Below are 23,058 nucleotides of genomic sequence, written 5' to 3'. Positions count from 1 at the left end.
AGCTATACTTTTCATGGCTGTTTATTTACCACCACAGACAGATGCTGGCACTAAGACCGCACTCAGTCAGCTGTATAAGGAAATAAGCAATCAGGAAACCACTCACCCAGAGGCGGTGCTCCTAGTGGCCGGAGACTTTAACGCAGGGAAACTTAAATCAGTTCTACTAAATTTCCATCAACATGTTAAATGTGCAACTAGAGGGAAAAAAATTATAGATCACCTGTACTTCACACACAGAGACACGTACAAAGCTCTCCCTCGCCCTCCATTTGGTAAATCTGACCACAACTCTATCCTCCTGATTCCTGCTTACAAGCAAAAATTATAGCAGGAAGCACCAGGGACTCGGTCTATAAAAACGTGGCCAGATGAAGCAGATGCCAAACTACAGGACTGTTTTGCTATCACAGACGGGAACATGTTCCGGGATTCTTCCGATGGCATTGAGGAGTACACCACATCAGTCACTGGCTTTATCAAAAAGTGCATCGATGGCATCATCCCCACAGTGACTGTACGTACATACCCCAACCAGAAGCCATGGATTACAGGTAAAATTCACACTGAGCTAAAGGCTACAGCTGCCGCTTTCAAGGTGCGAGACTCTAACCCGGAAGCTTACAAGAAATCCTGCTATGCCCTGCGACAAACCATCAAACAGCCAAAGCAACAATACAGGGCTAAGATTGAATCGTACTACATGGGCTCCGACGCTCGTCTTATGTGGCAGGGCTTGCAAACTATTACAGACTACAAAGGGAAGCACAGCCATGAGCTGCCCAGTGACACGAACCTACCAGACGAGCTAAATCACTTCTATGCTCGCTTCGAGGCAAGCAGCACTGAGGCATGCATGAGAGCATCAGCTGTTCCGGATGACTGTGTGATCACGCTCTCCATAGCCGACGTGAGTAAGACCTTTAAACAGGTCAACATACACAAGGCTGCGGGGCCAGACGGATTACCAGGATGTGTGCTCCGGGCATGTGCTGACAAACTGGCAGGTGTCTTCACTGACATTTTCAACATGTCCCTGATTGAGTCTGTAATACCAACATGTTTCAAGCAGACCAAAATAGTCCCTGTGCCCAAGAACACAAAGGCAACCTGCTTAAATAACTACAGATCCGTAGCACTCACGTCCGTAGCCATGGAGTGCCTTGAAAGGTTGGTCATGGCTCACATCAACACTATCATCCCAGAAACCCTAGACCCACTCCAATTTACATACTGCCCAAAAAGATCCACAGATGATGCAATCTCTATTGCACTCCACACTGCCCTTTCCCACCTGGACAAAAGGAAAACTTATGTGAGAATGCTATTCATTGACTACAGCTCAGCGTTCAACACCATGGTACCCTCAAAGCTGACAGTGTGGTGCAAGGACAACAACCTCTCCCTCAATGTGATCAAGACAAAGGAGATGATTGTGGACTACAGGAAAAGGAGGACCGAGCACGCCCCATTCTCATCGACTGGGCTGTAGTGGAGCAGGTTGAGAGCTTCAAGTTCCTTGGTGTCCACATCAACAACAAACTAACAGGATCCAAGCACACCAAGACAGTCGTGAAAAGGGTACGAAAAAACCTATTCTCCCTCAGAAGACTGAAAAGATTTGGCATGGGTCCTCAGATACTCAAAAGGTTTTACAGCTGCACCATCAAGAGCATCCTGACGGGTTGCATCACTGCCTGGTATGGCAACTGCTCGGCCTCTGACCGCAAGGCACTACAGAAGGTAGTGTGTATGGCCCAGTACATCACTGGGGCCAAGCTTCCTGCCATCCAGGACCTCTATACCCGGCGGTGTCAGAGGAAGGCCCTAAAAATTGTCAGACTCCAGCCACCCTAGTCATAAACTGTTCTCTGCTACTGCATGCAAGCGGTACCGAAGCACCAAGTCTAGGTCAAAGAGGCTTTTAAACAGCTTCTACCCTCAAGCCATAAGACTCCTGAACAGCTAATCAAATGGCTACCCAGACTATTTAGTCACTTTAATGACTCTACCCACATGTACAGTTGAAGTCGGAAGTTTACATGCACCTTAGCCAAATACATTTAAACTCAGTTTTCACAATTCCTGACACTTAATCCTAGTAAAATTTCCCTTAATTAGGTCAGTTAGGATCATCACTTTATTTTAAGAATGTGAAATATCAGAATAATAGTAGAGAGAATGATTTATTTCAGCTTTTATTTCTTTTATCACATTCCCAGTGGGTCAGATGTTTACATACACTCAATTAGTATTTGGTAGCATTGCCTTTAAATTGTTTAACTTGGGTCAAACGTTTTGGATAACTTTACACACGCTTCCCACAATATGTTGGGTGAATTTTGGCCCATTCCTCCTGACAGAGCTGGCGTAACTGAGTCAGGTTTATAGGCCTCCTTGCTCGCACACGCTTTTTCAGTTCTGCCCACACATTTTCTATAGGATTGAGGTCAGGGCTTTGTGATGGCCACTCCAATACCTAACTTTGTTGTCCTAAAGCCACTTTGCCTCAACTTTGGAAGTATGCTTGGGTCATTGTCCATTTGGAAGACCCATTTGCAACCAAGCTTTAACTTCCTGATTGATGTCTTCAGATGTTGCTTCAATATATCCACATAATTATCCATCCTCATGATGCCATCTACTTTGTGAAGTGCACCAGTCCCTCCTGCAGCGAAGCACCCCCACAACATGACGCTGCCACCCCCGTGCTTCAGGGTTGGGATGGTGTTCTTCGGCTTGCAAGCCTCCCTCTTTTTCCTCCAAACATGATGATGGTCATTATGGCCAAACAGTTCTATTTTTGTTTCAACAGACCAGAGGACATTTTCCCAAAAAGTATGATCTTTGTGCCCATGTGCAGTTGCAAACCGTAGTCTGGCTTTTTTATGGAGGTTTTGTAGCAGTGGCTTCTTCCTTGCTGAGCAGCCTTTCAGGTTATGTCGATATAGGACTCATTTTACTGTGGATATAGATACTTTTGTACCTGTTTCCTCTAGCATCTTCACAAGGTCCTTTGCTGTTGTTCTGGGATTGATTTGCACTTTTCGCACCAAAGTACGTTAATCTCTAGGAGACAGAACGCATCTCCTTCCTGAGCGGTATGACGGCTACATGGTCCCATGGTGTTTATACTTGCGTACTATTGTTTGTGCAGGTGAATGTGGTACCTTCAGGCATTTGGAAATTGCTCCCAAGCATGGACCAGACTTCTGGAGGTCTATCATTTATTTTCTGAGGTCTTGGCTGATTTCTTTAGATATTCCCATTATTTGAAACAAAGAGGCACTGAGTTTGAAGGTAGGCCTTGAAATACATCCACAGGTACACCTCCAATTGACTCAAATGATGTCAATTAGCCTATCAGAAGCTTCTAAAGCCATATCATCATTTTCTGGACTTTTCCAAGCTGTTTAAAGGCACAGTCAACTTAGTGTATGTAAACTTCTGACCCACTGGAATTGTGATACAGGGAATTATAAGTGAAATAATCTGTCTGTAAACATTTGTTGGAAAATTACTTGTGTCATGCACAAAGTAGATGTCCTAACCGACTTGCCAAAACTATAGTTTGTTAACAAGAAATTTGTGGAGTGGTTGAAAAACAAGTTTTTATGACTCCAACCTAAGTGTATGTAAACTTCCGACTTCAACTGTACATATTAACTCAATTACCCCTGTACCAGTACCCCCTGTATATAGCCTCCACATTGACTCTGTACCAGTACACCCTGTATATAGCCTCCACATTGACTCTGTACCAGTACCCCCTGTATACAGCCTCCACATTGACTCTGTACCGGTACCCCCTGTATATAGCCTCCACATTGACTCTGTACCAGTACCCCCTGTATACAGCCTCCACATTGACTCTGTACCGGTACCCCCCCTGTATATAGCCTCCACATTGACTCTGTACCAGTTCCCCCTGTATATAGCCTCCACATTGACTCTGTACCAGTTCCCCCTGTATATACCCTCGCTACTGTTATTTACTGCTGCTCTTTAATTATTTGTTATTCTTATCTCTTACTTTTTTGGGGGGGTAATTTGTTAAAACTGCATTGTTGGTTAAGGGCTTGTAAGTAAGCATTTCACTATAAGGTCTACACCTGTTCGGCGCATGTGACAAATAACATTTGATTTGATTTGATTTGATAGAGAGAGAGAAAAAGAGTGAGAGAAGAGACTGAACTAAAGCTGATTTAATTTACAACATGTTTAGAAATACCACATAGATTTAAACTTTTCCCATACTGTAGCTGACTCACACACTAACACACACACACACACACACACACACACACACACACACACACACACACACACACACACACACACACACACACACACACTCTCTGTATAGTTAGTTCATCATCACAGAAGTGAGAAGGGAGTAGAGATATTTCCTTTCATAACACTTTGCATACTGCAAATACACCCCAAAACAAACACACACAGTATGACTATGCAAATAGTGTGTCCATGCCAGCGTAGGATAACGTGTAGTTGTGTTTAAATTTTAATAGCACAGTCTGTTTGGTTGCTTGATGATTCTGTAAGATGTTTAGGGAGGAGAGTTTTATTTATATTTAACTAGGCAAGTCAGTTAAGAACAAATGTTTATTTACAATAATGGCCTACTGGGGAACAGTGGGTTAACTGCCTTGTTCATGGGCAGAATGACAGATTCTATAGGGTCTCTCTAGTCTCTCTATTATCTCTAGTCTCTCTAGTCTCTCTCTATTCTCTCTATTCTCTCTAATATCTCTAGACTGTCTAGTCTCTCTCTAGTCTCTCAAGTCTCTCTCAATTATCTCTAGTCTCTCTAGACCAGGGCTTTCCAACCCTGTTCCAGGAGAGATACCCTCTGGGAGGGTAGCTTTCCAGGAGCAGAGTTAGAGTTAAAACCAACACGAGGGTAACTCTCCAGGAAAAAGGTTATAGAGCCCTGGTCAAACTCTCAGGCACAGGCTAGGTCCGAGGACTAGATAGGATGACAACACCCTTCTCTCCAGTTCTGGTCCTCTCTTCTAGAACATTTGACTACTGTTATGGTCCTCTCTTCTAGAACATTAGACTACTGTTCTGGTCCTCTCTTCTATAACATTATACTACTGTTCTTGTCCTCTCTTCTATAACATTAGACTACTATTCTGGTCCTCTCTTCTAGAACATTAGACTACTATTCTGGTCCTCTCTTCTATAACATTAGACTACTGTTCTGGTCCTCTCTTCTATAACAGACTACTATTCTGGTCCTCTCTTCTAGAACATTAGACTACTATTCTGGTCCTCTCTTCTAGAACATTAGACTACTATTCTGGTCCTCTCTTCTAGAACATTAGACTACTGTTCTGGTCCTCTCTTCTATAACATTAGACTACTGTTCTGGTCCTCTCTTCTAGAACATTAGACTACTGTTCTGGTCCTCTCTTCTAGAACATTAGACTACTATTCTGGTCCTCTCTTCTAGAACATTATACTACTGTTCTTGTCCTCTCTTCTATTTATTTTCAACTCTTCATTTCGCAGCTTTTCTGTTATTGAATAATACTCCGATGTTGTCCTTTTTACCTCCGTAGATCGAAATGAACTTTTTAAGCCAAAATTCTCAAAAGCATTTGCCTGAGTATTTGGTGCACATAGACCTACTTTTATGCCCTCAGGCTTAGGCTTACGCACTAATGCCAGATAATGAAAGAAAAACCTCAATGTAGCATATTGATATGATTTGCACAACAATGATTCATTTACATATTTTAATGCTTTGTTTTCTCTTTATTCAACCCGCCTTCCACCCTTCATCCACATAATATTTAATGACCCTAAACCTGGTGTCAAGAGGTGAGTGTAGCTGTAATGGCTGTCGTCAAAATGAGACCAAGGTGCAGCGGAGGATGTGTTCATCTTGAAAGATTTTAATGGACCGAATGAACACTTACAAAATAAACCAAAAACGACCAGCAACAGTTCTGTCAGGTTACAAAACTAAACAGAAAACATTCACCCACAAAACCCAAAGGAAAAACAGGCTGCCTAAGTATGACTCCCAATCAGCAACAACGATGTACATCTGTTCCTGATTGGGAGCCATACCCGGCCGAAACAAAGCAATCTCAAACATAGAAAAACAGACATAGAATGCCCACCCAAATCACACCCTGACCAAACCTAAATAGAGACATAAAAAGGATCTCTCAGGTCAGGGCGTGACAGTACAACCCCCCCCCCCCCCCAAAGGTGTAGACTCTGGCCGCACAACCTGAACCTATAGGGGAGGGTCTGGGTGAGCATTTCTCCGCGGTGGAGGCTCTGGAGCGGGACGCAGACCCCGCTTCACCACTGGCTCAGCCCACTTAGGTGGCGCCCCTGGCTGCGCTGGAGGACTGGCGGGCGACCCTGGCTGCGCCCGGCTGGCAGGCGACCCTGGCTGCGCCCGGCTGGCGGGCGACCCTGGCTGCATCCGGCTGGCGGGCGACTCTGGCTCTGCCCGGCTGGTGGGTGACTCTGGCAGCTCCGGACAGGCGGGCGGCTCTGGCGGCTCCGGACTGGGGAGACATGCAGAAGCCTGGCTCTGGGCGCAGGCACCGGACTCACCAGGCTGGGGAGACCCACTGGAGGCCTGGTCCGAGGAGGAGGCACAGGATAGACCAGGCTGGGGAGACCCATTGGAGGCCTGGTCCGAGGAGGAGGTACAGGATAGACCAGGCTGGGGAGACCCACTGGAGGCCTGGTCCGAGGAGGAGGCACAGGATAGACCAGGCTGGGCAGACCCACTGGAGGCCTGGTCCGAGGAGAAGGTACAGGATAGACCAGGCTGGGAAGACCCACTGGAGGCCTGGTCCAAGGAGGAGGCACAGGATAGACCAGGCTGTGGGGGAGCACTGGAGTTCTGGTGCGTAGGCTTGCCACCCCTACTCCAGGCTGAATGCCCACTCTAGCCCGGCATGGGCGGAGTGCAGGCATAGGACAAACTGAGCCCTCCCAGCACCCCGGAGACACAGTGCGCAGAGCCGGCGCCAGATAGCCTGGACCGAAACGGCGCACTGGAGACCAGACGCGCTGAGCTGGCACAATCCGTCCTGGCTCGATGCCCACTCTCGCATGGCACTTGCGGGGGGCTGGCATGTAGCGCTCACCGCATAACACGGTGCTTGACCAGTACTACGCTGCTCCCGGTAAGCACGGGAAGTTGGCCGAGAATTCCATCCTGGCTCTGGCACACTCCCCGTGTGCCCCCCCAAACATTTTTTGGGGGCTGCCTCTCGTGCCTGCTGCGCTCCCTTGCCTCATACCACTGCCTCTCAGCTTTCGCTGCCTCCAGCTCCTCTTTCGGGCGGCGATATTCCCCAGCTTGTTTCCATGGTCCCTTTCCGTCCAATATTTCCTCCCACGTCCACGAATCCTGAACCCTCTGCTCCTTCTTCTCATGCTGCTTGGTCCGTTTATGGTGGGTGAATCTGTAACGGCCGTCGTCAAAATGAGACCAAGGTGCAGCAGAGGATGTGTTCATCTTGGAAGATTTTAATGGACCGAATGAGCACTTACAAAATAAATCCAAAACGACCAGCAACAGTTCTGTCAGGTTACAAAACTAAACAGAAAACATTCACCCACAAAACCCAAAGGAATAACAGGCTGCCTAAGTATGACTCCCAATCAGCAACAACAATGTACAGCTGTTCCTGATTGGGAGCCATACCCGGCCGAAACAAAGCAATCCCAAACATAGAAAAACAGACATAGAATGCCCACCCAAATCACACCCTGACCAAATCTAAATAGAGACATAAAAAGGATCTCTCAGGTCAGGGCGTGACAGTAGCTGGTGCATCGAAGTCAGGCACAGGAGAGCAGAAATGAGTGGACAAAGCACTTTAATAAGGCAATCATATGCACAGAACGCAACTGCGTCACAAAACAAATGTCCAACGAACCAGTGAAAATGCACAAAGTACAAAAACATAAGTACAAAGTACAGGCTGCCACAAGGTAATAGGTACAGGTAATAAAATAAACCCAGCGCAAACCAGCCGGAAGCGTGCCAACCTCAACAATAAACACTTACACACACAGACATGGGGGGGAACAGAGGGTTAAATACACGACATGTAATAAGGGAATGAATACCAAGTGTGTTGGAAAACAAGAAAAAACAAATGGAAAATGAAAGGTGGATCGGTGATGGCTAGAAGACCGTTGACGTCGACCGCCAAACGAACAAGGAGAGGAACTGACTTCGGCGGAAGTCGAGACAGTACCCCCCCTTGACGTGCGGCCTCGGGGATGACCCAGAGGGCGAGGTGCAGGGCAATCCGGATGGAGATGGTGGAACTCCTGCAGCATTGAAGGGTCCAACACGTCCTCCACCGGATCCCAGCATCTCTCCTCCAGACCGCACCCCTCCCAGTCCACGAGATACTGAAGGCCCCTCGCCCGGCGCCTCGAATCCAGTATGGAGCGAACGGAGTACGCTGGGGCCCCCTTGATGTCCAGAGGGGGCGGAGGAACCTCCCGCACCTCAGACTCCTGGATCGGGCCAGCCACCACCGGCCTGAGGAGAGACACATGGAACGAGGGGTTAATATGGTAATCGGGGAGAAGCTGTAACCTGTAACTCACCTCGTTCAGTCTCCTCAGGGCTTTAAAGGGCCCACAAACCGCGGACCCAGCTTCTGGCAGGGCAGGCGGAGGGGCAGGTTTCGGGTCGAGAGCCAGACCCGGTCCTAACTGTGGTGACAGTCTGCGCTGGCTTTCTGGCGCAGCACGGCATGCTGAAGGTGAACATGAGCGGTGTCCCATGTCTCCTCCACGGGCCGGAACCAGTCATCCACCGCAGGAGCCTCGGTCTGACTCGCCAGAACCGGCTGATACCCCAGTACACACTGGAAGGGGGAGAGGTTAGTGGAGGAGTGGCGAAGTGAGTTCTGGGCCATCTCTGCCCAGGGCACGAATGCTGCCCACTCCCCCGGCCGGTCCTGGCAATAAGACCACAGAAACCTACCCACATCCTGGTTAGCTCTCTCCACCTGCCCATTACTCTCAGGGTGAAAACCCGATGTAAGGCTGATCGAGACCCCCAGACGTTCCATGAACACCCTCCAGACCCTCGACGTGAACTGGGGACCCCGATCAGTGCCTAAAGACATGCATAAACAAGGCCTCCGCAGTCTGTAGGGAGATGGGGCAGAGGGAGGAGATGGCAGGACTTAGAAAAACGGTCCACAATGACCAGGATCGTGGTGTTACCCTATGAGGGAGGAAGATCCGTAAGGAAATCCACTGACAGGTGCGACCAAGGCCATTGTGGAATGGGTAAGGGGTGTAACTTACCTCTGGGCAGGTGCCTAGGAGCCTTACGCTGGACGCACATCGAGCAGGAGGAAACATAAACCCTCACATCCTTAGCCAAAGTGGGCCACCAGTACTTCCCACTCAGACAGCGCACTGTCCGACCGATCCCTGGATGACCAAAGGAGGGTGACGGGTGGGCCCAATAGATCAGCCGGTCACGGACAGCAGACGGAACGTACAGATGCCCAGCGGGACATTGGAGGGGAGCGGGCTCTGCACGTAGCGCCTGCTCAATGTCCGCGTCCAGCTCCCACACCACCGGCGCCACCAGGCAGGCGGCCGGGAGTATGGGGGTATGATCCATGGGCTGCTCCTCTGTGTCATACAGCCGGGACAATGCGTCTGCCTTTACGTTCTGGGAACCTGGTCTGTAGGACAGGGTGAAAAGAAAATGGGTGAAAAACATGGCCCACCTTGCCTGGCAAGGGTTCAGTATCCTCGCCGCCCGGATGAACTCCAGATTGCGGTGGTCAGTCCAGATGAGAAAAGGGTATTTAGCCCCCTCAAGTCAATGCCTCCACGCCTTCAAGGCCTTGACAACAGCCAACAGCTCTCGGTCAGGCATTTCTCAGCCTTGACGTACAGGTCATGCTCCAACAGTCGACCAAGCACCCTGCGTACCAGGGACACATGCTTAGCAGAGTATATCAGAATGTCATTAATATACACCACTACACCCTGCCCGTGCAGGTCCCTGTAAATCTAATCTACAAGGGCTTGGAAGACTGATGGAGCATTCATCAACCCGTACTGCATGACGAGGTACTCATAAGGCCCTGAGGTTGTACTGAACGCCATCTTCCACTCGTCTCCCTCTCGGATACGCACCAGGTTGTAAGATCTCCTGAGATCAAGTTTGGTGAAGAAGCGCGCCCCGTGCATTGACTCAATCGCAGTGGCGATGAGACGTAGCGGGTAACTGTACCTCACAGTGATCTGATTTAGGCCTCAATAGTCAATACACAGGCACAGACCTCCCTCCTTCTTCTTCACAAAAAAGAAACTCGAGGAGGCGGGTGAAGTGGAGGACCGAATGTACCCCTGACGCAGGGATTCAGAGACATATGTTTCCATAGCCACCATCTCTGCCTGTGACAGGGTACACGTGACTCCTGGGAAGTGCGGCGTCTACTAGGAGATTTATCGCACAATCCCCCCGTCGATGGGGTGGTAATTGAGTCGCTTTCTTTTTGGAGAAGAGCCAAATCGTCAAATTCGGGGGGAATGCGCACGGTGGAGACCTGGTCTGGACTTACCGCCATAGTAGCACCAATGGAAACCCCTAAACACCTCCCCGAGCACTCTCGCAAACACCCGTGAGAGCCCTTCGTTGCCATGAAACAGTGGGGTCAGGACAAGCTAACCAGGGTAGGCCTAGCACCACGGGAAACGCAGGAGAGTCAATGAGGAAGAGACTGATTCTCTCCGTGAAACCCCCCCCTGTTTCACCATGCCGAGAGGAGCGGTGGCCTCCCTAATCAACCCTGACCCTAATGGTCGACTGTCTAAGGCGTGAACTGGGAAGGGCATAGCCACTGGAACGATGGGGATCCCTAAACTATGGGCAAATGATCTGTCTATAAAATTCCCATCCGCGCCTGAATCGACGAGCACCTTATGGGAATGCAGGGAAAACTCAGGAAAAGTAACAAACAAAAACATGTATGCAACCGAGGGCTCTGGGTGAGAATGGTGCCTTCTCACCTGGGTTGAAGCCAGAGTGCCCTGCCTGCTGCCTCGACCCCCAGAGGAACCAACCCGGCACCGACCGGCAGTGTGACCTCTGCGGCCACAGATGTGCACGAGACGGTACCTCCTCCAGTCTCCCTGAGCGCAGCACCTCCCAGCTCCATGGGCATCGGAGCGGTGGTGCTGGGGGATGGAACCGACAGATCCCTAGACCACTGACAGACCCCCAGACCACCGACAGAAGCAGTACAAAGTACAAAAATTCAAGTACAAAGTACAGGCTGCCACAAAGCACGGGTAATAAAATAAACCCGGCACAAACCAGCCGGAAGCGTGCCAACCTCAACAATAAACAATTACACACACAGACATGGGGGGAACAGAGGGTTAAATACATGACATATAATGAGGGAATGAATACCAGGTGTGTGGGAAAACAAGACAAAACAAATGGAAAATGAAAGGTGGACAGGCGATAGCTAGAAGACCGGTGACATCGACTGCCGAACGCCGCCCGAACAAGGAGAGGAACCGACTTCGGCGGAAGTCGTGACACCTGGATATAATTGTGGGGACTGCGGGTTATGAGTTATCACACGTATCGCTAGTTCCTCAGTCTCAGTGTGTAGGACTCTGTTTGATCTGGTCACCAGGGGTCACCAGGGGTCACCAGGAGTCACCAGGAGTCACCAGGGGTCACCAGGAGTCACCAGGGGTCACCAGGAGTCACCAGGAGTCCCTGTGGTGTCTGTCTCAGTGTGAAGGACTCTGCTGTTTCATCTGGTCACCAGGGGTCACCAGGAGTCACCAGGAGTCACCAGGAGTCCCTGTGGTGTCTGTCTCAGTGTGGAAGGCTCTGCTAGTTCCTGATGTGTGGGTGTTGGCTGTTCAGTATGTACCAGGAGTCCCTGTGGTGTCTGTCTCAGTGTGGAGGACTCTGCTGTTTGATCTGGTCACCAGGAGTCACCAGGAATCACCAGGGGTCACCAGGAGTCACCAGGAGTCACCAGGAGTCGCCAGGAGTCAGCAGGAGTCCCTGAGGTGTCTGTCTCAGTGTGGAAGGCTCTGCTAGTTCCTGATGTGTGGGTGTTGGCTGTACAGTATGTACCAGGAGTCCCTGTGGTGTCTATCTCAGTGTGGAGGACTCTGCTAGTTTCTGATGTGTGGGTGTTGACTGTACAGTACAAACACTGTGCTGCTGTTACTTCCTCTGTCACATTTCCTCTGGGGTGCTTCCATGCATCTGCTGTTTGAAGGCCTGAAATGACCTGAAATGGTTGAGTCACTACTTTTAGCCAGAGCCTTGTTCCCTATATAGTGCACTACTGTTAGCCAGAGCCATATTCCCTATGTAGTGCACTACTGTTAGCCAGGGCCCTATTCACTATATAGTGGGTCTTCCCTGTGGCTCAGTTGGTAGAGCATGGTTTTTGCAACACCAGGATTGTGGGTTCGATTCCCACGGGGGGCCAGTACGGAGAAAAAAATAAAAAATAATTTTGAGATGAAATGTATGCATTCACTATTTTAAGTCGCTCTGGATAAGAGCGTCTGCTAAGTGACTAAAATGTAAAATGTAAATAGTGCACTACTGTTAGCCAGAGCCTATTCCCAATATAGTGCGCTACTGTGTCATGACATTGCCCTCTCGGTTTTCTATGCACCATCCCCCGACCTCTATACTTCTGACACAAGGCTGTGTGAAGGCGGTCGTAAATTCCAAAGGGAATGTCCTGCCTAACAGGCCACAGTAAAGAGACAGTGTTCATGGAGAGAACAAAGGATTCTTCCACCTCACAGAATTGGAGAACCGAACGACATTTATGTTCTGGAGTAGGTATAAAAGGCCGTTATGGCCATATTACCATACTAAGGTTTATATACTAGCCTCAGCGATGAGACTTACACTTAATGGTTGTATAAAATGATTTAATAAGATTACAGCTATTTGGAATATTTTGAGATGCTATGTACTGATGTTAATGTGAGAGAATTGTATTTCTGTTCAAAAGCTTAACTAAGTCATCGGCATGCCCCCAGGGACACAGACAGGACAAGGCGTCATGTGACAGCCTGTTCTATGTTCAGTATAAAACCCCCACCTAGAATTTCTTTCTTCAGACCAGCTTACCTCAGAAGAGAGAGCCAAGGTTTGACCATGCATTCCTCTACTGAAGTTTAACCTGTCTGGGAATGTGGGACGCTTGCGTCCCACCCTAGTCAACAGCCAGTGGAATCGCGTCGCGCGAAATACAAAACCTCATAAATGCTATAACTTCAATTTCTCAAACATATGACTATTTTACACCATTTTATAGATACACCTCTCCTGAATCGAACCACGTTGTCCGATTTCAAAAGGTTTTACAGCAAAAGCAAAACATTACATTATGTTTGGAGAGTACCCTGCCAAAAAAAATCACACTGCCATTTTCAAAGCAACTAGCATGCATCACAAATATCCAAAACACAGCTAAATGCAGCACTAACCTTTGATGATCTTCATCAGATGACACTCCTAGGACATTATGTTATACAATACATGCATTTTTTGTTCGATAAAGTTCATATTTATATATAAAAACAGCATTTTACATCGGCACCTGACGTTCAGAAAATATTTTCCCTCAAATGCTTCCGGTGAATAAGCGCTACAATTTACAAAATTACTATTCGAAACATTGTTAAAATGTAATATTGTCATTCAAAGACTTATAGATTAACATTTCGTGAACGCAACCGCATTGCCAGATTTAAAAATAACTTTACTGGGAAATCACACTTTGCAATAAACGACGTGGTATGCTCAGAAAAATAGGCTAGGCGATACATGTTAGCGCCATCTTGGAACCATCTAAAATCAAATATGCTATTGTAAATATTCCCTTACCTTTGATTATCTTCATCAGAAGGCACTTCCAGGAATCCCAGGTCCACAACAAATGTAGTTTTGTTCGAAAAAGTTAATAATTTATGTCCCAATAGTTCCTTCTTGTTAGCGCGTTCCGAAGGCTACTCATAATGTACTGAAGAGCGCGGGACTTGTCATCACGAATGTGCAAAAAATATATATTTACGTTCGTTCAAACGTCAAACGTTGTATAACATAAATCTTTAGGGCCTTTTTCAACCAGAGCTTCAATAATATTCAAGGCGGACGATTGCATTGTCTTACTAAACGTTTCGGAACAAAAGGGTTCCCATGGGCGCACGCGTCATAGTAGTAATGGCCCTCCCCCTGTGACCAACTTCCCAAGCCTCTTTTTGGGTCAGTTTCTACCATAGAAAACTCAAACCACTTTGTAAAGACTGTTGACATCTAGTGTAAGCCTTAGGAAGTGCTAAATGATTAATAAGTCCCTGTGTTTCAATGGCAAAGGCTTTGAAGTGATTCCACACATCAGATTTCCACTTCCTGTTAGGATCTGTCTCAGGGTTTTGACTGCCATATGAGTTCTGTTATACTCACAGACACCATTCAAACAGTTTTAGAAACTTCAGAGTGTTTTCTATCCAAATCTACTAATTATATGGATATTCTAGTTACTGGGCAGGAGTATTAACCAGATTAAATCGGTACGTTTTTTATCCGGCCGTGCAAATACTGCCCCCTATCCCCAACAGGTTAACCATACCACGTGGTTAAACTTTTAGACTATCGATACCGACAGAATAATAACAAGTCTTTGATATTAATTAATAGTCTGCAGCTAGAAATTTGATAACATCGAACGCGAAGACCGACGAAACATCCATTCTATAACGACATTAATGAATGTCGCTTTGAAAGATCCATTCTAACCGAGAGAGAGAGAACGCGGACAAAAACTCTCCAACAGGACAAAAACTCTCCAACAAGGATCCCGACGACACACTGAGCGTAAATATATATTGATTGCAATTGTTCCTGAATGAGTGAGCGTTCATGTGCAAAGGATTAGCATATCAATTGTTAATATTTATCAACTCTGTGAGCCTTCTCCGCTGCCCCAACCCCCTTGTTTGTTTAACAAGCCGCCATGCCGGTTTAGCCCACTAGGGCACATTACTCTGCCAATTCTTTGTGACGATAGCTACTGTTTGTATGATTTCTGTGAATTACTTTGTTTAGTAAATAAATGATTTTAAGACAGTTGATGTATGGATGACTTAGTGAAGACTGGGTTCGTGCAGATACAACAATTTACGACGTTTGGAATGAGACTGGACGAGGTAAAATACACCATTTAAACCTGAAGATAATCGGTCACATACTATAATATAAGATATAATGTTATAATATAGGAAAGTTATATTAGGAAAATTATAACTTTGTAATCTGAATATTTTCCATGGTGTCCCGATCTCCTAGTTAATTTCAGTTAAACGATTAATCAGTTTAGTCGCGTAATAATAATTACAGGGAGTTATTTTGATAAACATGTCTTCAGTTTAATGGTGCCCAAAGACACGACAACTGTTAGCCAGAGCCCTGTTCCCTATATAGTGCACTACTGTTAGCCAGAGCCCTATTCCCTGAGTATTCAAAGAAAATATGCTCTTTCCATGACATAGACTGACCAGGTGAATCCAAGTGAAAGCTATAATCCCTTATTGATGTCACTTGTTAAATCCACTTCAATCAGTGTAGATGAAGTGGAGGAGACAAGTTAATGAATGATTTTTAAGTCTTGAGACAATTGAGACATGGATTGTCTATGTGTGCCATTCAGAGGGTGAATGAGCAAGACAAAGGAGTCATCAAGAAAAACTAGTCATGTAGAGCCCTAGGTAGAGCCCAACGTAGAGCCCAATGTAGAGCCCTATGTAGAGCCCTATGTAGAGCCCTAGGTAGAGCCCAATGTAGAGCCATGTGTGGAGCCCAATGTAGAGCCCTATGTAGAGCCCTAGGTAGAGCCCAATGTAGAGCCATGTGTGGAGCCCAATGTAGAGCCCAATTTATTTTATTTATTTTATTTCACCTTTATTTAACCAGGTAGGCAAGTTGAGAACAAGTTCTCATTTACAATTGCGACCTGGCCAAGATAAAGCAAAGCAGTTCGACAACATAGAAAAACACCGAGTTACACATGGAGTAAAACAACATACAATCAATGATGCAGTAGAAAAAAATAAGACTATATACAATGTGAGCAAATGATGTGAGATAAGGGAGGTAAAGGCAAAAAATGCCATGGTGGCAAAGTAAATAAAGTATGGCAAGAAAAACACTGGAATGGTAGATTTGTAGTTTGAAGAAAGTTAAAAGTTAAAATATAAATAATATGGTGCAAAGGAGCAAAATAAATAAAATAAATAAATACAGTAGGGGAAGAGGTAGTAGTTTGGGCTAAATTAAAGATGGGCTATGTACAGGTGCAGAGATCTGTGAGCTGCTCTGACAGCTGGTGCTTAAAGCTAGTGAGGGAGATAAGTGTTTCCAGTTTTAGAGATTTTTGTAGTTCGTTCCAGTCATTGGCAGCTGAGAACTGGAAGGAGAGACGACCAAAGGAGGAGTTGGCTTTAGGGGTGACCAGAGAGATATACCTGCTGGAGCGCGTGCTACAGGTGGGTGCTGCTATGGTGACCAGTGAGCGGAGATAAGGGGGGACTTTACCTAGCAGGGTCTTGTAGATGACCTGGAGCCAATGTGTTTGGCGATGATTATGAAGTGAAGGCCAGCCAACGAGAGCATACAGGTCGCAGTGGTGGGTTGTATATGGGGCTTTGGTGACAAAACGGATGGCACTGTGATAGACTGCATCCAGCTTGTTGAGTAGGGTATTGGAGGCTATTTTGTAAATGACATCGCCGAAGTCGAGGATTGGTAGGATGGTCAGTTTTACGAGGGTATGTTTGGCAGCATGAGTGAAGGATGCTTTGTTGCGAAATAGGAAGCCAATTCTAGATTTCACTTTGGATTGGAGATGATTGATGTGAGTCTGGAAGGAGAGTTTACAGTCTAACCAGACACCTAGGTATTTGTAGTTGTCCACAAATTCTAAGTTAGAACCGTCCAGAGAAGTTATGCTGGATGGGCGGGCAGGTGCAGGCAGCGATCGGTTGAAGAGCATGCATTTAGTTTTACTTGTGTTCAGGAGCAGTTGGAGACCACGGAAGGAGAGTTGAATGGCATTGAAGTTCGTCTGGAGGGTTGTTAACACAGTGTCCAAAGAAGGGCCAGAAGTATACAGAATGGTGTCGTCTGCGTAGAGGTGGATCAGAGATTCACCAGCAGCAAGAGCGACATCATTTATGTATACAGAGAAAAGAGTTGGCCCAAGAATTGAACCCTGTGGTACCCCCATAGAGACTGCCAGAGGTCCAGACAGTAGGCCCTCCGATTTGACACACTGAACTCTGTCAGAGAAGTAGTTGGTGAACCAGGCGACGCAATCGTTTGAGAAACCAAGACTACTAAGTCTGCCGATGAGGATATGGTGATTAACAGAGTCAAAAGCTTTGGCCAGGTCAATGAATACGGCAGCACAGTATTGTTTCTTATCGATGGCGGTTACGATGTCGTTTAGGACCTTGAGCGTGGCTGAGGTGCACCCATGACCAGCTCTGAAACCAGATTGCATAGCGGAGAGGGTGCGATCGGATTCGAAATAGTCGGTAATCTGTTTGTTGACTTGGCTTTCGAAGACCTTAGAAAGGCAGGGTAGGATGGATATAGGTCTGTAGCAATTTGGGTCAAGAGTGTCACCTCCTTTGAAGAGGGGGATGACAGCAGCTGCTTTCCAATCTATGGGAATCTCAGACGACACGAAAGAGAGGTTGAACAGGCTAGTAATAGGGGTTGCAATAATTTCGGCAGATAATTTTAGAAAGAAAGGGTCCAGATTGTCAAGCCCAGCTGATTTGTAGGGGTCCAGATTTTGCAGCTCTTTCAGAACATCAGCTGAATGGATTTGGGAGAAGGAGAAATGGGGGAGGCTTGGGCGAGTAGCTGTGGGGGGTGCAGTGCTGTTGAATGCAGTAGGGGTAGTTAGGTGGAAAGCATGGCCAGCCGTAGAAAAGTGCTTATTGAAATTCTCAATTATAGTGGGCTTATCGGTGGTGACAGAGTTTCCTATCCTCAGTGCAGTGGGCAGTTGGGAGGAGGAGTTCTTATTCTCCATGGACTTTACAATGTCCCAGAACTTTTTAGAGTTGGAGTTGCACGAAGCAAATTTCTGTTTGAAAAAGCTAGCCTTGGCGTTTCTAACTGCCTGTGTGTATTGGTTTCTAACTTCCCTAAAAAGTTGCATATCGCGGGGGCAGTTCGATGCTAATGCAGAACGCCACAGGATATTTTTGTGTTGGTTAAGGGCAGTCAGGTCTGGGGAGAACCAAGGGCTATATCTGTTCCTGGTTCTAAATTTCTTGAAAGGGGCATGCTTATTTAAGATGGAGAGGAAGGCATTTAAAAAAAATAACCAGGCATCCTCTACTGACGGGATGAGGTCAATATCCTTCCAGGATACCAGGGCCAGGTCGATTAGAAAGGCTTGCTCGTTGAAATGTTTCAGGGAGCGTTTGACAGTGATGAGTGGAGGTCGTTTGACCGCTGACCCATTACGGGTGCAGGCAATGAGGCAGTGATCGCTGAGATCTTGGTTGAAAACAGCAGAGGTGTAATTAGAGGGCACATTGGTTAGGATGATATCTATGAGGGTGCCAGTGTTTGCGGCTTTGGGGTTGTACCTGGTGGGTTCATTAATAATTTGTGTGAGATTGAGGGCATCAAGCTTGGATTGTAGAATGGCTGGGGTGTTAAGCATGTCCCAGTTTAGGTCGCCTAGTAGCACGAGCTCTGAAGATAGATGGGGGGCAATCAGTTCACATATGGTGTCCAGAGCACAGCTAGGGGCCGAGGGGGGTCTATAGCAGGCGGCAACGGTGAGAGACTTGTTTTTGGAGAGGTGGATTTTTAAAAGTAGAAGTTCAAATTGTTTGGGTACAGACCTGGATAGCAGGACAGAACTCTGCAAGCTATCTCTGCAGTAGATTGCAACACCGCCCCCTTTGGTCATTCTATCTTGTCTGAAAACGTTGTAGTTAGGGATGAAGATTTCACAGTTTTTGGTGGACTTCCTAAGCCAAGATTCAGACACAGCTAGGACATCCGGGTTGTAGAGCCCTATGTAGAGCCCTAGGTAGAGCCCAATGTAGAGCCCTATGTAGAGCCCTATGTAGAGCCCAATGTAGAGCCCTAGGTAGAGCCCAATGTAGAACCCTATGTAGAGCCCAATGTAGAGCCCTAGGTAGAGCCCAATGTAGAGCCCTAGGTAGAGCCCAATGTAGAACCCTATGTAGAGCCCTAGGTAGAGGCCAATGTAGAGCCCTAGATAGAGCTCTAGGTAGAGCCCTAGGTAGAGCCCGAGGTAGAACCCTATGTAGAGCCCAATGTAGAGCCCTAGGTAGAGCCCAATGTAGAGCCCTAGGTAGAGGCCTATGTAGGCTCCTATGTAGAGCCCTAGGTAGAGCCCAATGAGAGGCCTATGTAGAGGCCTATGTAGAACCCTAGGTAGAGCCCAATGTAGAGGCCTATGTAGAGGCCTATGTAGAGACCTAGGTAGAGCCCTATGTATAGCCCTAGGTAGAGCCCTAGGTAGAGCCCAATGTAGAGTCCAATATAGAACCCTAGGTAGAGCCCAATGTAGAGCCCTAGGTAGAGCCCAATGTAGAGGCCTATGTAGAGCCTTAGATAGAGCCCTAGGTAGAGCCCAATGTAGAGCCCTAGGCAGAGCCCAATGTAGAGCCCTAGGTAGAGGCCTATGTGGAGCCCTATGTGGAGCCCTATGTGGAGCCCTATGTAGAGCCATGTGTGGAGCCCTATGTAGAGCCCTATGTAGAGCCCTATGTGGAGCCCTATTTAGAGCCCTATGTAGAGCCATGTGTGGAGCCCTATGTAGAGCCCTGTGTAGAGCCCTATGTAGAGCCCTGTGTGGAGCCCTATGTGGAGCCCTATGTGGAGCCCTATGTAGAGCCCTATGTAGAGCCCTATGTAGAGCCCTGTGTGGAGCCCTATGTAGAGCCCTATGTAGAGCCCTATGTAGAGCCCTGTGTGGAGCCCTATGTAGATCCTATGTGGAGCCCTATGTGGAGCCCTGTGTGGAGCCCTGTGTGGAGCCCTATGTAGAGCCCTATGTAGAGCCCTATAGACCAAAGTTGTGCCCTTTAAAGGAAATAAGGATTTGTTTCAGACCCACCTTGAGATTGGAGTGCAGCTGCAGGAGAATGACCATGTGGTTACAGTTGGTAACAGTTCAACTGTTAAACTGCCAACCTACCCCAGCACCTGGCAACCAGATTCACACAGTAAGAGACTGCAGCTGCAGTGTGTGTGTGTGTGTGTGTGTGTGTGTGTGTGTGTGTGTGTGTGTGTGTGTCAGTTCCATAGCTTTGCAACTCTTACCCCATCAGCGCCCCACTTCCTCAGCATCTCAGACTCTACAGTAGCCTCTCAGCATCTCAGACTCTACAGTAGCCTCTCAGCATCTCAGACTCTACAGTAGCCTCTCTCTAAAGCATTGAAGAGTATCTTTGAGAAGCACAGACATCTTTTACTTCATGTGAACAAGCATTATTAAATCCAGTGGTCAGTCTGATATATCAACAAGCTGCTTTTTATTTACAGAATTTACAACATGGTCAAACAGAAGCTGATGCGTACAATGGCCCAGGCTTTCTCTGCATCTTACTGTTTTAGCACATTTAGCTTATAAGAGTCCCCTTCAAACAACAGCAGTTTATCTTACAGTAACATAGCTGGTTACATATCACATTTTCAGGGTCGGAGTTCAGTGTCTCTCTGTCCCTCCAGAGTGGGGGGGTGTTCTGTTGTGTAACAGTCTTTATCTGTCTACGGAGCAGATGAGAATGTGAGGAGGAAATGGAAGAGGAAGAGGAAAGGAGGAGGAGGAGGAAGAGGAGAGGAGGAGAAAAGGGAGAGGACGAGACAGGAAAAGAGGAGATGAGTAAAAGGAGGAGAGGGGAGAGATGAGAGCAGAGAGGAGAGGGGAGAGGAGAGATGAGAAGAGGAGAGAGGAGGAAAGGAGAGGACAGAGGGGAGGAGGAGAGGATGATGAGAGAGGAGAGGAGAGAGATGGAGAGGAGGAGGAGGAGGAGAGGAGGAGAGAGGAGGAGAAAGGAGGATGAGAGGAGAGGCGAGAAAGAAGAGGAGGAGAGAGCGGAGGAGATGAGGAGAGGATGAGAGAGGAGAGGAGGAGTAGAATGATGAGGAGGAGGACAGGAGGAGAGGAGGAGGAGGAGGAGAGGAGGAGATAGGAGAGGAGGAAAGGAGGAGGAGGAGAGGAGGAGTAGAATGATGAGGAGGAGGACAGGATGAGAGGAGGAGGAGGAGGAGAGGAGAGGAGGAGAGGAGAGGAAGAGAGGAAAGGAGAGGAGAGGAGAGGAGAGGAGGGGAGGGGAGAGGAGGGGAGAGAGGAGGAGGAGAGGAGAGGAGAGGAGAGGAGAGGAGAGAGGATAGGAGGAGGAATAGGAGAGAGGAGAGAGAGAGAGAGAGAGGAGGAGAGAGGGGAGACAGGAGAAGGAGAGGATGAGAAGAGAGGAAAGGAGGAGTAAAAGGAGGAGGAGGAGAGAGAGCGAGAGAGAGAGAGGAGAGAGGAGAGAGAAGGAGGAGAGGAGAGAGGGGAGGAGGAGGAGGAGAGGAGAGAGCGAGGAGAGAGGAGAGAGAAGGAGGAGGAGGAGGAGAGGAGAGAGAAGGAGGAGGAGAGGAGAGAGGGGAGGAGGAGGAGAGAGAGAGGAGAGAGGACAGGAGGAGGAGGAGAGAGATGAGAGGAGGAGGAGAGAGAGGAGAGAGGCTTCCCGGATAAAGCACTAAGTAAACTTCAGTAAGTGCTAAATACGGCTGCTAGAATCTTGACTAGAACCAAAAAATATGATCATATTACTCCAGTGCTAGCTTCTCGACACTGGCTGTTATTAAGGCTAGGGCTGATTTAAAGGTTTTACTGCTAACATACAAGCGTTACATGGACTTGCTCCTACTTATCTGTCCGATTTGGTCCTGCCGTACATACCTACACGTACGCTACGGTCACAAGACGCAGGCCTCCTTACTGTCCATAGAATTTCTAAGCAAACAGCTGGAGGCAGGGCTTTCTCCTATAGAGCTCAATTTTTATGGAATGGTCTGCCTACCCATGTGAGAGATGCAGACTCGGTCTCAACCTTTAAGTCTTTACTGAAGACTCATCTCTTCAGTAGGTCCTATGATTGAGTGTAGTCTGGCCCAGGGGTGTGAAGGTGAACGGAAAGGCACTGAAGCGACGAACCACCCTTGCTGTCTCTGCCTGGCCGGTTCCCCTCTCTCCACTGGGATTCTCTGCCTCTAACCCTGTTACAGGGGCTGAGTCACTGTACTGGTGCTCTTCCATGCCGTCCCTAGAAAGGGTGTGTCACTTGAGTGGGTTGAGTCACAGACGTGATCTTCCTGTCCGGGTTGGCGCCCCCCTCAGGTTCGTGCCGTGGGGGAGATTTTCATGGGCTATACTCGGCCTTGTCTCAGGGTAATAAGTTGGTGGTTGAAGGTATCCCTCTAGTGGTGTGGGGGCTGTGCTTTGCCAAAGTGGGTGGGGTTATATCCTGCCTGGTTGGCCCTGTCCGGGGGTATCATCGGATGGGGCCACAGTGTCTCCTGACCCCTCCTGTCTCAGCCTCCAGTATTTATGTTGCAGTAGTTTATGTGTCGGGGGGCTAGGGTCAGTCTGATATACAGTGAGGGAAAAAAGTATTTGATCCCCTGCTGATTTTGTATGTTTGCCCACTGATAAAGAAAGGATCAGTCTATAATTTTAATGGTAGGTTTATTTGAACAGTGAGAGACAGAATAACAACAAAAATATGCAGAAAAAAGCATGTCAAAAATGTTATAAATTGATTTGCATTTTAATGAGGGAAATAAGTATTTGACCCCCTCTCAATCAGAAAGATTTCTGGCTCCCAGGTGTCTTTTATACAGGTAACGAGCTGAGATTAGGAGCACACTCTTAAAGGGAGTGCTCCTAACCACAGCTTGTTACC

This window comes from Salmo trutta, chromosome 3, assembly GCF_901001165.1.
Source record: "Salmo trutta chromosome 3, fSalTru1.1, whole genome shotgun sequence".
Taxonomy (NCBI): Eukaryota; Metazoa; Chordata; class Actinopteri; order Salmoniformes; family Salmonidae; genus Salmo; species Salmo trutta.
Note: the sequence above shows the minus strand (reverse complement) of the source record.